Here is a 15409-nt window from a genome sequence, read left to right on the forward strand (position 1 = left end):
GGTAAACCCTAGTAGAAGGGGCTGCAATGGGGAGTGGGGAAAAGTAAGATTACCTACAAGGAAGGAAGGATTTCTGAGAGTCCATTTTGCTAACTTCACAGTATTACTGCCTAGTGCCAAGCCTGCTCTGTAATGAGTATATACTTAAAGGTCTAGTCAAGTCTGACAGCTTATCTCAACTGCCAAAATTATGTTAAAGTAAATTTTACATATTTTTCATAAGTAAAGCAAAGAGTAGACATTAGGAATATAGGTTTAGAGCTCTCTGATAAATGCCCACCTTCTGAATTACCACTCACCATATGGAAGTTTCCATTACCAAGTTATCTATTTTTCCTGATTCTGTTAAATGCCCTTTATTCCTACAAACAGCATTATTTCTCTTGCCAATTCATTTAGTCATTCAACAAAAATGTATTGAGCAAGTACTCTCAGCAAGGCATGGCGCTAGATGCCATGAGGAAATACTGAACCAATACAAAATTCCATTGGTAGTTGATGTTAGTTTTTCAAAGCACTTTCACATACAATTTTATTTTATCCTCATAGTAACACATGAGATAGGTGAAGTATCATCCCCATTTTACAGATGAGAAACAGGTTCAGCAAAGGACACACAAATTATTTACCAAAGTCACAAAGCAATGTACAGACGATTTAAATCCAGTTATTCACTAACTTCAAATATAGTGCCTTTCATAGCTAACAATTTAATAAGACATGTCATATAACAGTCTTAAGTGGCAAAAAGTTAGGAAAAGGCATTTAGAGCCCCACCCACCAGGAGAACAAAAATGAGGAATAAAGTAAATCCTTTATTGAGATGAGCCAAATCACAAGGCCCAAAAGGAAACCAAGCTTAGATGAAGTTCAGGCCATCATCTAGAAGGCAGGACAAAGTAGCAGGCAATGCACATTTCAGGATAGAGGAGCATTTTGGAGTATCAGTTTCTAGAGTATCAGTCCATTCCGTGGCTGATCTTCACAGGACATAGAAAGCAGCTCCTTCTCCTGGCTAAATCCAGGCAAACACTGAACAAACCTTGCCTGAAGACCCGTTATGATCCAGTCGCTGAGCATACAGAGACAACCCTTGACCTCAATGGTTCTCAATTGGCTTAGTGGGTGAGGCAGACAATTACAAGACAGAGTAATAAAGGCTACTATGGGAACATAAAGGAGGACACCTGGCCCAGCCTAGTAGAGAGGGTGGGACAGAAAAGAGGAAGGGGAGGGAGTTAAGAATTACTTCCAGAAAAAGAAATTCAATTTAAAGCCTGGAGGGTGGGCAGGAATTAGAAGGCTAGGGAAGTGAAATGGAGCCTAGAGCACAAAGAAGGAAGACAGGGAGTGCATTTAAGTCCTAAGGGTAAAAGAGTCATATTCAGGAAATTGTAAGGAGACCAGTTTATTAGGACATAACTTCAGTCCTAACCAGACTCTGGAAAGCTAAAGAGGAAAATAAAGAAAGCATCCAGCCAGATTGTGAGTTCAAAGCCAGTCTCAGCAAAAGCGAAGCACTAAGCAACTCAGTGAAACCCTGTCTCTAAATAAAATACAGAATAGGGCTGGGGATGTGGCTCAGTGATGGAGTGCCCCTAAGTTCAATCACTGGTACCCTCCCCCCCAAAAAAAAAGAAAGCATCCAAGGGCTGGGGCTGTAACTTAGTGACAGAGTGCTTGCCTAGCATATGTTGAGGCTTTGGGATTCATCCTTAGCATCACATAAAAATGAACAAATAAAATAAAGGCATGCTGACTATACACAACTACAAAAAAATTTTTTTAAAAAGAAAGCATCCAAGTCTCAAATCTTGTACGTCAATTCCTAGGCCTCTTAGTACCAAATATTACTCATACCGTATTTGCTGTTGGAGCTGTGGCTATTGATAATACTTCCTGCCTTGAGCCATACTGGTTTAAGAAATAGACTTAAGGTTGGGCTCAGCCATAGAAATAGCTGAGACCCGGGCTAGGGCTGTAGCTCAGTGGCAAAGCATTTGCCTAGCATGCCTGAGGCACTGGGTTCAATCCTCAGCACCACATAAAAATAAATAAAATAAAGGTATTCTGTCCATCTACAACTACAAAAAATAAAAAATGAAAGAAAAAAAAAAGAAATTGCTGAGACCCACAAAAGGGAAGAGGTGCTGAAACATGGGAAATTAAGACATGGATGATAATATGACCATAATACTGGACAATACTATACGAATTTACATGAACTAGACCACGGTGGGGAAACTATAGCCCATGGACCAATCCCAGCCTGTTTGTGTAAAGTTTTATTGGAATATTGCCATATTCATTCATGTACATATATTCTTTTCTTTCTTTTTTTTTTTTTTTTGTGTGTGTGGTGCTGGGGATTGAAACCAGGGCTTTGTGCATACAAGGCAAGCACTCTACCAACTGAACTATATCCCCAACCCCCTCATGTACATATTTTCTGTGGTTGCTTTTGTGCTAAAACAGAGTTCAGAGTTGTTGTTTTTTTAAAATATTTATTTTTTAGGTGTAGATGGACACAACACAATGCCTTTATTTTTATGTGGTGCTGAGGATCGAACCCGGGTCCCACCCGTGCTAGGCGAGCGCTCTACCGCTGAGCCACAATCCCAGCCCCAAGTTCAGAGTTTTAATGGAGATCAAATATACCCCACAGAGCCAAAAATATTTCTATCTAGTGCTTTACAGGAAAGAAAATTGCTGATCTTTGCACTTGAATATACTAAGTGCTAAAAAAGAGAGATTTGGAAAATGTTTAGTTGTGTGTGGCACAAAGGAGAAAGAAAACTAAAACATGTTAAGAATTTCTATTCCTAATCTCTACTATCAATAATATAGACATCAAAGGATGGCAAGATAATATTCGTTGATAATCATACAAAGAAATACTACGCAGCATTGAAAGATAAATGGAGTGTAGCTATAAGCTATAAGTTCAGAACGAATGTTATATGGAAAAAGCAAATCACAATATAAATATAATTTTATAACTTTTTAAATATATATGTATATTTTTAATTTTAGGTGAACACAATACCTTTTATTTTTATATGGTGCTGAGGATCAAACCCAGGGCCTCGCACATGCTAGGTGAGCACTCTACCACTGAGCAACAACCTCAGCCCTATCATTTGATTATTCTTAATAAATTATACACAATACATATTCTTTTATATGTATTAAAATTACTTAAAGATTTTCAAAGCAAGTTGCAACCTGTTGATGGCTAGAACATGTTGATGGTTGGAGAAAATAACTGACAGAGAAAGCAAATGACAACTAGTGCTGATTTTTGGAACATTTAAGATTGTCTTGTATCCCTGAATGCAAAAGGCCCTGGGTTCAATCCCCAGCACCATCAAAAAAAAAAGATTGTCTTATAGGGGGGCTGGGGTTGTGGCTCAGTGGTAAAGCGCTTGCCTGCCATGTGTGAGGCACTGGGTTTACTCCTTAGCGCCATATGTAAATGAATAAATAAAAGTATTGTGTCCATCTACAACTAAAAAAAATTTTTAAAGATTGTTTTGTACATTCCCTAAAATTACTCAGGGAGGAGGGGCATATTCCCCAACCTGGTGAAGAATGGACTTTCTATGGTCCACATAATGGGGGTTTAGTGTTGTTGTAATATGTATATTAATCATATCATATAAATCCAAAATTAATTTGTAGCATCAAGATGGTGATATCTGGAAATATATCAAAAGGAAAATAGTGTATGCAAAGACATAGATGCATGAGAAAGATCATGTACCATTTAGGCATACATAAACATTACCATCCTGGGTGGATATGTGCAGTAGTGCCGCAGTCTGGCTGGGCACAATCAGGAGCCACTTGTCAAAAGAAACTAACTTTATTTTTAGAACCACACACGACAAACAAAATAGTCTCTCAGGAAAAACCCTCAGAGCCTCAACTGCCACCACCGGCTTTCCCCAAGCCTCTCTCTCCCACCCAAGCTTCTCTCCACCTCCCACAATCCTCCTGCTCTTGAGGCCGATTGGCTGGGTCACGTGGGCGGAGCCAAAAAAGTCCCCCAATGAGCAGCTCCGTGGTCTGAAAGGGCAGGGAAACAGTCCAATGAGCATCACCGCAGAGGAGCCAATCAGCTAGATGTTGCTGGGGCCGAGGAGCCAATCAGCTAGATGTTGCTGGGGCTGCTGTGAGCCAATCATCAGCCGGCAGCTGGAAGTTTGCTGGCAGCTGGAAGTTTGCTGGGGCCCCTTTGGCTGTGGCTCTCAACACAGTAGGCCTGTACAAACAGTGGGAGATGAAGATAGAGGCAGGTGGGGTTCAGATCAAATGCCATCCTCGAGTTTGTGTTCTATCCAGTAGGTCCTAAGTAATCACTAAAGGGCTTCTAACAGGGAAGGGAATACTATGAATATACATTTAGCAATGTCCAGATCTCAACAAACTTTTAACTACAAAGTAAAGTATCATCTTTTCTCCTCTCACTCCTGGCTCCCAAACTAAACCCATTCTTCAAAAATAAGCCTGAATTACTGGTTTGCTGATCAAAGACTGCTGGCAGCTGGAAGTTTGCTGGGGCCCCAACAATTTTGCTCAACATTTGGCATTACTCATATAACAGGAATCCCATACAATCCACAGGGACAAGGCATAGTTGAAAGAGCTCATCAAACTATTAAAATGTACTTATTAAAGCAAAAAGAAGGAATTGGGAAGGGGTATATATTCCCCAAAGATAAACTTAAAATAACCCTTTTTACTCTAAACTTTTTAAATTTGGATTCATCAGGACTTAGTGCTGCGGAAAGGCATATGTGTCCAAAAAATGTACATAAGCCCAAGGTACTTTGGAAGGATATTCTAACAGGACAGGTCCTGACCCAGTAATTGTCTGGAGTCGAGGGTCTGTTTGTGTGTTTCCACAGGGAGAACAGCAGCCGATTTGGATTCCAGAGAGATTAACCAAGGTCCTGACCCAGTGATTGTCTGGAGTCGGGGGTCTGTTTATGTGTTTCCACAGGGAGAACAGCAGCCGATTTGGATTCCAGAAAGATTAACTAAAGCGATTTCTACAGACCAAAAAGAAGATGATTTGGCTCAAATCCATAACAACTGATATCCAAAACTCCAGTTTGGCTATTCTTACATCTGCAACAGAACCAGGATGCTTTTTTCAATATCTATTTTATTATTGCCCTTTGCCATATCATGAAGTTCTATTTTGTTTTTTGAGCTCATACAGACCTAGGTTAATGTTTTGCTGATCAGTTCTATTTTTTGACTATAGAATTTTTAAGCATTGCAATGGAGATTTCACCTGTAAAAAGTTATAAGGTCTTTACTATAATGTTATGTGTTGTATGTATTATATTATGTGTGCACACTTGTGTTTTGTGTTATATGTTTGAATGTACGTATGTCCATATATCATATATGATGAGCGCTCATGATAAAATGGATCCAAATTTTTTTTTTCACGTGATTTATATGGTTTAATTTAAATTGGGTAAACAACTGTTGAGGATTGTTTTAATATGTAAACAAAAAAGAAGGTTAACAGATCTGTTTGTTTACTTTTACCTTTCCTTTTCATTATATTTAATAATTCTCTTAAAGATAATGTAAATTGTTAAGAAAATTGTTTTCTTTTAGTGCCTTCTGTAGTGTTACATAATTTTTTCTTTAGCCATTATTGCCAGAATTCCTATCTTCATCCCAGTGCCGGTGAAGACAATGTAAATTGTTAAGAAAATTGTTTTCTTTTAGTGCCTTCTGGAATGTTACATAATTTTTTCTTTAGCCATTATTGCCAGAATTCCTATCTTCATCCCAGTGCTGGTGAAGTCAAAGATAAAACCAATCTACAGCTTCTACAATAGCCATCACTGAACTGCTTGCAGAACTTGCCTGGACACATTGTGAGCTCACCTGTATGCATTGTGAACTATCTGTTGGTACAGCGAATTGTGGTAGTGCTGGAGTATTTTTGCTGATGGTGTCACCGGTGGTACAATTTTTCAAAGGAGCCCTCAATTGGCTTAATGTCATGGCATTTTGCATCCTCCTCTACTAGTGATGGTCTAAAATTTGGGGGCCAACAGAGGTGAGGCAAAGAACCTCACCCCCCCACAGGTGCAAAGGCCTATCCACAAGTATGGCTGTATGCTGGACCGGTAGTCAGTGACGGGTATGATCCAATTGCAGTGGTACCAACCTAAGACAGGAGGCTGACGCCTAGAGGTCAGTTCATCCGATGACGGGTAAGGACCATATGTTGAATTGGACTGCCTAACAGGCACGGTCCCTAAGCCACATGCTTGTTGTTTAAACAGAGAGGGGGAGATGTTGAGAGCCACAGCCAAAGGGGCCCCAGCAAACTTCCAGCTGCCAGCAAACTTCCAGCTGCCGGCTGATGATTGGCTCACAGCGGCCCCAGCAACATCTAGCTGATTGGCTCCTCGGCCCCAGCAACATCTAGCTGATTGGCTCCTCTGCGGTGATGCTCATTGGACTGTTTCCCTGCCCTTTCAGACCACGGAGCTGCTCATTGGGGGACTTTTTTGGCTCCGCCCACGTGACCCAGCCAATCGGCCTCAAGAGCAGGAGGATTGTGGGAGGTGGAGAGAAGCTTGGGTGGGAGAGAGAGGCTTGGGGAAAGCCGGTGGTGGCAGTTGAGGCTCTGAGGGTTTTTCCTGAGAGACTATTTTGTTTGTCGTGTGTGGTTCTAAAAATAAAGTTAGTTTCTTTTGACAAGTGGCTCCTGATTGTGCCCAGCCAGACTGCGGCAAAGACATTTTTATAATCTGGAGCTCTGGTGCATGTCTATGATCCCAGCCACTGAGGCAAGAGGATCTCAAGGTCAAGGTCAGCCTGGGCAACTAAGTGAGACTATCTCAATTTTTTTTAAAAGAGAGAGAGAGAGAGAGAGAGAGAGAGAGAGAGAGAGAGAGAGAGAGAGAGAGAGAGAATTTTTAATATTTTTTAGTTTTCGGTGAACACAACATCTTTGTTTGTATGTGATGCTGAGGATTGAACCCGGGCCGCACGCATGCCAGGCAAGCGTGCTACCTCTTGAGCCACATCCCCAGCCCCTATCTCAAATTTTTTTAAAAAATGGTTGGGTATGTAGTTCAGTGATAAAGTGCCCCTGGGTCTAATCCCCAGAATTGTCAAAACAAGGCGTGGGGGCTGGTGTATGTGTACTTAGCATGTGTGAGGTCCTTGATTCAATCTCTGGCACCCCTTAAAAGAGTTCACACTATATGAACTGTTCTATGACATTATTTATTTATTCCTTCCTTAATATTTTATCACAGATATCTGTCCTTATTAGTATACATAGATCTACCTTATTATTTCTAAGGAGAGCATAATATACTATATATGTGTGTGTGTGTGTGTATACATATATATGTATGTATGTATCCTATCCAATCACTTTTTTTTAGAGAGAGAGAGAGAGAGAATTTTAATATTTATTTTTTTTTTAGTTTTCGGCGGACACAACATCTTTGTTTGTATGTGGTGCTGAGGATCGAACCCGGGCTGCACGCATGCCAGGCGAGCGCGCTACCATTTGAGCCACATCCCCAGCCCTATCCAATCACTTTTAAAAAAATTATCACTTTAAAAAAGTCTATCGCATTTTATTGTTTCTTTTTCCCTTTTCTTTACTTTTGCTGAACTGACTTTCCCTTTTAATTGTATTTGGAAAGTGCTACATAGTATATACTTTCTACATAGTACATACCTTTCACTTTTGTTTACTTGTACAAATGATGCATAAACATTCTTCTTGTAAGAAAAAAAAAATCAAAGCTAGACATGGTGGTGGACACCTGTAATTTCAGTGACTCAGGAAGCTAAGGCAGTAGCATCACAAGTTTGGGGTCAGCCTCAGCAGCTTAGTGAGGCCCTAACCAACTTAATGAGATGAGACCCTGTCTCAAAATAAAATATAAAAAGGGCTGTGGATGTGGCTCAATGGTTAAGCACCCTGGGTTCAATCCCCACTACAAAAAAAAAAAAAAAAGCAATATAGTAGAATATAGGATAAAAAGCACAAGTGTCCTTTCCCTGTTGAATTTGGTGCATTTCCTTCACCATCTATGGCATTTATATACATGTGCATATATATGTGTGTATACACATGTATTCACACACAAACATGAAGCTTTGGTATTTTTAGACAAAAATGGTATCATTACTATATATATAGCTATATCATTTGCTTTTTTCACTTAATAGAAATTGAAGATATTTCCACAACAGTGTATAGAGATTAACCTCATTCTTTTTAAGGGCTGCATATTATCTCATAGTAAAGATATACCACATTTTATTTTACTATTCCTCTATTGGGGGATATTTGGTTATTTCCAATATTCTGTGACTAACATGCTGCAATTAGTATCCTGCAACATCTATCTATGTGCATGTACAAAAGTATTTCTGAGCATATATTCAAAATAGTAGAATTTGTTTGAGGGAAAGATATATTTAAAAATTTGACTGCCATGACACCTGTTAGAAATATTGTCCCAATATGTAATCTCATCTTCTGAATTAATGTTTATTGCTCCACACCCTTAGCAACACTAAATTTTATCAAACTTGAGTTTGCCAAAATGTTACATGACTTCATTCTCATTGTAAAACAAGAATAACTCATTGTAAAACAAGAAGTGCCCTCTTGACCACCATTGCCTCATGCCAATTTTTTCTGGAGAAATTTACTTCCACCTTGCTATGTTTGTTTCACTGTGCTTGATCTTCTTAGGTATAATTTCTTTATAATTTACTTATGCTTCCTAAACCTATTGTCAACAATTATTTACATTTAACTCTAAGCTTTACTAGCCAACTTACTCACCATTGCCTTCTGAGGGTGCCCGATCCTCATTCATTTCTCCTGATTCAGATGAGTGAGGCATCTTCTATCTTTTAGGGCTATGTTAGAAAACAGAGAATTCACTTTTGGAGCAATCCTCTCCCACATATCTAAATGGTTTTATGGATTCATTGACTAATTTCTGAACAAACTGATTGCTAATCACACTCCTCTCTTTTACTCCTTCTAATTATACTGCCTTGTTTGTTTTGGTGCCAGGGATTGAACTCAGGGGCACTCAACCACTGAGCCACATCCACAGCCCTTTTTTACATTCTCATCGTTGCTAAGTGCCTTGCTGTTGCGAAGGCTGGCTGGAACTCAGGATCCTCCTGCCTCAGCCTCACTGAGCTGTTGGGAGCTTGTGCCACAGCAACTGGTGGGTTTTTGTTTTTTGTTTGTTTAGTACTGTGGATTGAGCCCTGGCACGCTTAATCACTGAGCCATATCCCCAGACCTTTTTACATTTTATTTAGAGACAGGGTCTCTCGCTGAGTTGCTAAGGTTGGCTTTGTACTTCCGATCCTCCAGCCTCAGCCTCCCGAGCTGTTGGGAGTGTGTGCTGTAGCAACCGGTGGTTTTTGTTGTTGTTGTTGTTGTTTGTTTGTTTGTTTGTTTTTAGTACTGGGGATTGTACCTAGGGACGCTGAATCCCTGAGAGACAACCCCATCCCTTTTTACATTTTATTTAGAGACAGGGTTTTACTGATTTGCTAAGCGCCTCTCCAGTTGCTAAGGAAGGCTTTGTACTCAGGATCCTCCAGGCTCAGCCTACTGAGCCGTTGGAAGCTTGCGCCACCCCAACCGGCGTGTTTTTTTTTTTTTTTTTTTAACAACTGGGGATTGTACATACACAGGGGCGCTTAACCACTGAGCCAGATCCCCAGCCCTTTTCACATTTTATTTAGAGACAGGGTCTCAATGAGTTACTTAGGGGCCTCGCTAAATTACTGAGGCTGGGGCCTTGAACACAGGATCCTCCTGCCTTAGTCTCCTATGCCCTTAGTTTCCTGAGCCGTTGGGATTAAAGGCAGTCGCCACCACCCCCAGCACTATTCCTATATTTTTCATCTTCCATTTGAAGCTAATCAGGGAAAGAAAATACATTGTTCAGACTAATATCTAAGTCAGAAGCCTGAAATGATATTTCAAATTACAATGGCTTGAATGCCCCAAACACCAAACAAACAAACAAACTGACTTCCCTCAAAGTGTCCTCCAGCTATTTATCTGGGTTATCTAAAATATCATCTCATATGAAAGCTGAACCAGGTCTCCAAATTTGTTTTATGCCAAACTCTTCAAGTCACAGTACCATGGTTAAGGGGCCTTCTGTGATCACTTTCCTGCCATAAGTAATTACAACCGATTCTAATACGCTTTTCCCTTCACATCACAGGTGAGTAAAGCCTATATTTTTTAACATACCTCTTCTAAATATTTGGGAACAATGAAATTTAGTACAACAAAGAGAACATGAGAATAACACGGCTTCCCTTAGTTTTATGGCCCAAAACCAGGCCTACCTTCAGGAAGTTTCTAAATGATAACCCTCCCCACATTTCACAATCTCAGAAAGGTGGTGTGGCTCACTCTCACCGCAGGAATTTATTGTTTTGTTCCTTCTAACGTCCGATCACTTCAATTAAACCAGAGGTTTGAAGAGACCTTCCAACGAGAAGCTAGTACCTAATGCCCTTTGTTCTAGTCCCGCCCACCGAAGCCAACCAGTTAACAGACTTTTAGATGATTGACAGCATATCTGACCAATCCTTGCAGGGGAATAACCAGTTGGCTCGCAGCTTGGCCAACAAAAGCATAAAATAAAAACTCAAAAAGATTTAATAGCAATATACTTCCCAGAGCCTATGGCAAGTCGACTAGTAAGCCAAGGTTGTTCTGTGCTGACTGGCACAGTTCCTAAGCTGGCATTACTGAGGAGGGGTGGACTCTTACTGTGAGGTGGGGGCTGAAGTAATGAAAGTTCTCTGACACCACCCCAGGAAGGGGAGGGGCATCAGGCTCACTAAGTGGTCTCCACTGAGGGGTTGGGGGAACACAAATGGGAGTCTCATTATGGATTGCCAAGGGTGAAAGTCTAGGGTTGGGGGGACACAAAGGGTAGTCTCATTAGAGACTGCCAAGAGTGAAAATCTAGACTCCCCACTAGGCCATTGCAGGCATTGGTGAATTATTTCCCTGGTACTTGGCTTCAGTAGATCAATTAAAATTAAAATTCTGTGTTGCTGGGTTGCTCCTTTCTACTCCTTTGTCTAGAAGGAGAATTTCGTTGCAACTTTATTTGTGCCGCTGGTGTTTCACATATCACTGTTGTGAATGGGATATAATATTTCTGGTTTTGTTTCTGTTATACTAGAAAAAGAGAAATCTATTGGAATATAATAATAGAATGATAACTGTAAAAGGGTATTGGGTATACTGATGTTCACTTTGATGTTTTCTGAATGATTGAAAAATTTTATTAATAAAGCTGGAAAATGAGGGCTGGGGTTGTGGCTCAGTGGTAGAGTGCTTGCCTAACATGTGTGAGACACTGGGTTGGATTCTCAACACCACATACAAATAAATAACATAAAGGTCCATCAACAACTAAAAAAATTAAAAATTAAAAAAAAAAGCTGGAAAATGAAACAAAAAGAGAGGGGCTATTTTATAATACTTCAAAAGATACCTCAAAAAAGAAAAAAAATGAAAGCTATGGGAATCTGTATATTTATCTGACACCCAGCTTCTGTTACAATGCTTTTTTTTGCAAGTGACAGAAACCCAAGTTGAATAAACTTAACAGGAAAATGCAGTTGACTGATTTATGTAATTGGGAAGGTCAGGACAGATTGCAGATGCAACTGGATCCAGGGACTCAAATACTCTCTAGGTTCTCCATCTCTTCTTTCATCTCAACTTCTCTCTTGTGTTGCCTCATTCTCTAAGAGTCTTCTATTTGGTAGACACACAACATGGCTTCTAACTGCTCTGAGGTTACATCCTTATAGTTCAAGATTGAGGGAGGGAGGGAGGGAGGGAGAGAGAGAGAGAGAGAGAGGGAGAGAGAGAGAGAGAAACACTACTTCTCTACCTCTGCTTTGGAAAATTCCAAGGAAAGTCTTATGTCTCCTGTCTGGTTCTCATGCCTACTCTTTGAAACTGCCACTGGGTCCAGCAAGGTTTCATATTATGATATGATATATCCATTGCAGGTTAGGTGCTTTGCCCTGAAGAGTAGGGGAGATTGATTGCCTGTTCCATCAGGACTATATCAGAAGGACAGTGAAGTAGGGGCAGAAAAATCAAAGGAAGAAGAGAACTATTGCTAGAAGCAGAGAGGAAGGAATGCTGAGTAAATACAAACAACAGATATCCACCACATAGACTTAGTTTTAATGTTTTGGAGTTGCATTTCTTAGATTCTGAATGCATATAATCATATCATCTGCAAATAATTGCAGTTTTTTTCTTTTAGACTTACATAGTGTATTTCATTTCTTTGTCTTATTATATTTCAGAACCTTCATAACACTATAGTGGACATCTATCTGTGCCTTATTTCTGAATTTCAGGAGAAATGACATTATTACAATCCTTGAAGATGGCCTCTTGATACCCTTTATTATGTTTAGAAAGTATTTTTCTTTATTTTGTCATTGGTACCAGGAATTGAACCCAGTGGTACTTAACCAGTGAGCCACATCCCAAAAGTCCTTTTTATATTTTATTTAGAGACAGGGTCTCACTGAGTTGCCTAGGGCCTCACTAACTTGCTGAGATTGGCTTTGAATTCAGATCCTCTTGCCTCAGCCTTATGAGTCAGTGGGAATTACAAATGTGCACCCACTGTGTCTGGCTAGAAAATATTTTTCTATTCCCATTGTACTTAAGAGTTTTTAATGGAATAATCAGTGGCATTTGTTTTTGGTGCTGTAGTTTGAATCCAGGTCCTCTCACATGCTAAACACCTACTGATTGATTGACAGATAAATTAAAATTTTTGAGCTGGGGGTATATCTCAGTGGTAGAGCATGTGCTTTGACTGTACAAGGCACTGGGTTCAATAACTATCACCCCTATTTTTTTTTTCATAAAAGGAAAGTGAAGTCCAGAAATTTACAAAAAAAAAAAAAAAAAAACATAAAGAAAATGAAAAACTCTAACACTGAGTCTAACTTCCATGAAACTAGGAGAAAAATCTTACCTGAAAGCACAACTTATGAAGATGGAAAGCTGACAGAAAGCTGAATGAGAGTAGCTAACACCAGTAAAAGCACTAACAACTGTAATCCCAGTGATTCGAGAGGCTAAGGCAGGAGGATTGCCAGTTCAAAGCCAGCCTCAGAAACTTAGTGAGACCCTATGCAACTTAGGGAGACCCTGGCTTTATTTTTTTTTTTAATAAGGCATGATTTTTTTTTAAGAGAGAGTGAGAGAGAGAGGGAGAGAGAGAATTTTTAATATTTATTTTTTAGTTATCGGCGGACACAACATCTTTGTATGTGGTGCTGAGGATCGAACCCGGGCCGCACGCATGCCAGGCGAGCGCGCTACCGCTTGAGCCACATCCCCAGCCCGAGACCCTGGCTTTAAATAAAAAAAAATAAAAGCACTGGGGATGTAGTTCAGCAGCAAAGTGTCCTTGGGTTCAATCCCTAATAGCCAACAAAACATTCCTGCCATCCACTCATTGTACAACCAAGCCCATCCCCTCTCACAGGTACACAGAATTTCCAGTCAGGTATTTGGTGCCTTATTTTAAAAATAAACTAATCACCAAGGACTTCAGCCAATTCAAGGGAAGTTTCAGCATGAAAGCCAGAGGCTACCCCATTCCCCCCCACCAAAAAAAAAAAAAAAGAAAAGAAAAGAAAAGAAAAGGGGAACTTGGAGAAAATAGGCAGTGAAGGGAACAGACTGAAATAAAAACCCACTGTGCTTCTATTCCAATAAGCTTACTCAGAGAAATAAGAAACTGTTTTATTTGTAAAACATGAAACATGAGTGAGAAAAGGCCTGCATAAATGTGAAATTTCAGGATACTAGAGTTAAAGGAAAGACCTTAAAAGCTTCCAGGGGTGGAAAAAAAATAAAAGGTTCCATATAAGGAATCAGGACTAGGAATGACATTGGCCTTCTCAAAAGAAATCAGGAGCTGGGCGTGGTGGCACATGCCTATCATCCCAGTGGCTCAGGAGGTTGAGGAAGGTGGATTGTGAGTTCAAAGCCAGCCTCAGCAATGGAGAGGCACTAAGCAACTCAGTGAGACCTTGTCTCTAAATAAAATACAAAATAGGGCTGGGGATGTGGCTCAGTGAACAAGTGCCCCCTGAGTTCAATCCCCAGTACCAAGAAAAAAAAAAAAAAAAGAAATCAGTAACACTGAAAGACAATGCCTTCAAAATTTGTAGTAAATGTAATTTCCAACATATGATTCTATATTCAGTTAACCTATCAATTGATTATTAGGGTAAAATAAATACATTTTCAGACACACAGTGCTCAATTTTTTTTCCTCCCAAGTGCTGGGGAGTGATATTGGCCAAATTATGTTATATATTGTGTGTTGCGTACATATATGAATATGTAACAAAAAAATCTTATCAGTATGTGCCAATAAAAATGTGAGAAAAAGAAAAAAAAAACTTTAATAATTTTTTTCTCCTATGCATACACTCTCAGGAAGTAACTAGAAGGCATGTTCCACTAAAACTAGAGAGTAAACCAAGAAAGAGGAAGCATGGGAGAAGATCTGACTTAGGAGATGAGAGTAGGAGGACAGAGGGCTCTGAGAAAAAAATGGAACTGTCAGATTATCTATTATTTTAACTGCATATAAAACCATATTGAGGGGCTGGGGATGTGGCTCAAGTGGTAGCGTGCTCGCCTGGCATGCATGCAGCCCGGGTTCGATCCTCAGCACCACATACAAACAAGGATGTTGTGTCCGCCAAGAACTAAAAAATAAATATTAAAAAAAATTCTCTCTCTCTCTCTCTAAAAAAAAAAAAAACATATTGAGCTAACTGTGATGGTGCAGTCCTGTAATCCTAGCAACTCTGGAGGCTGAGGCAGGAGGATCACGAATTCAAAGCCAGCCTCAGCAATTTAGCAAGGTCCTAAGGACTTAGTGAGACCCTGTCTCTAAATAAAAAAAAAATAAAAAGGGGCTGGGATATGGCTCAGTGGTTAAACACCCTTGGGTTTAATCCCTGGTACCAAATATATATATATATATATATATATATATATATATATATATATATATATATATATATATATATATATATACACATACATACATATATATGTATGTATTGGATAGTTTGGGAAGATTCAGCCATAGGTACAAATAGGACTTCTGTGTGTAATTGTACATGACTTTAAAGAGGATCATAAAAATCTAAATAGCCAGGGGTGGTGGTGCACGCCTATAATCCCAGCAATTCCAGAGGCTGAGGCAGGAGGATCCTGAGTTCAAAGCCAGCCGCAGCAACTTAGTGAGGCCCTGAGCAACTGTCTCTAATA

The sequence above is a fragment of the Marmota monax genome, unplaced genomic scaffold, assembly GCF_021218885.2.
Source record: "Marmota monax isolate L192 unplaced genomic scaffold, Marmota_monax_Labrador192_F-V1.1 WCK01_AAM20220418_F8-fsc00155, whole genome shotgun sequence".
Taxonomy (NCBI): Eukaryota; Metazoa; Chordata; class Mammalia; order Rodentia; family Sciuridae; genus Marmota; species Marmota monax.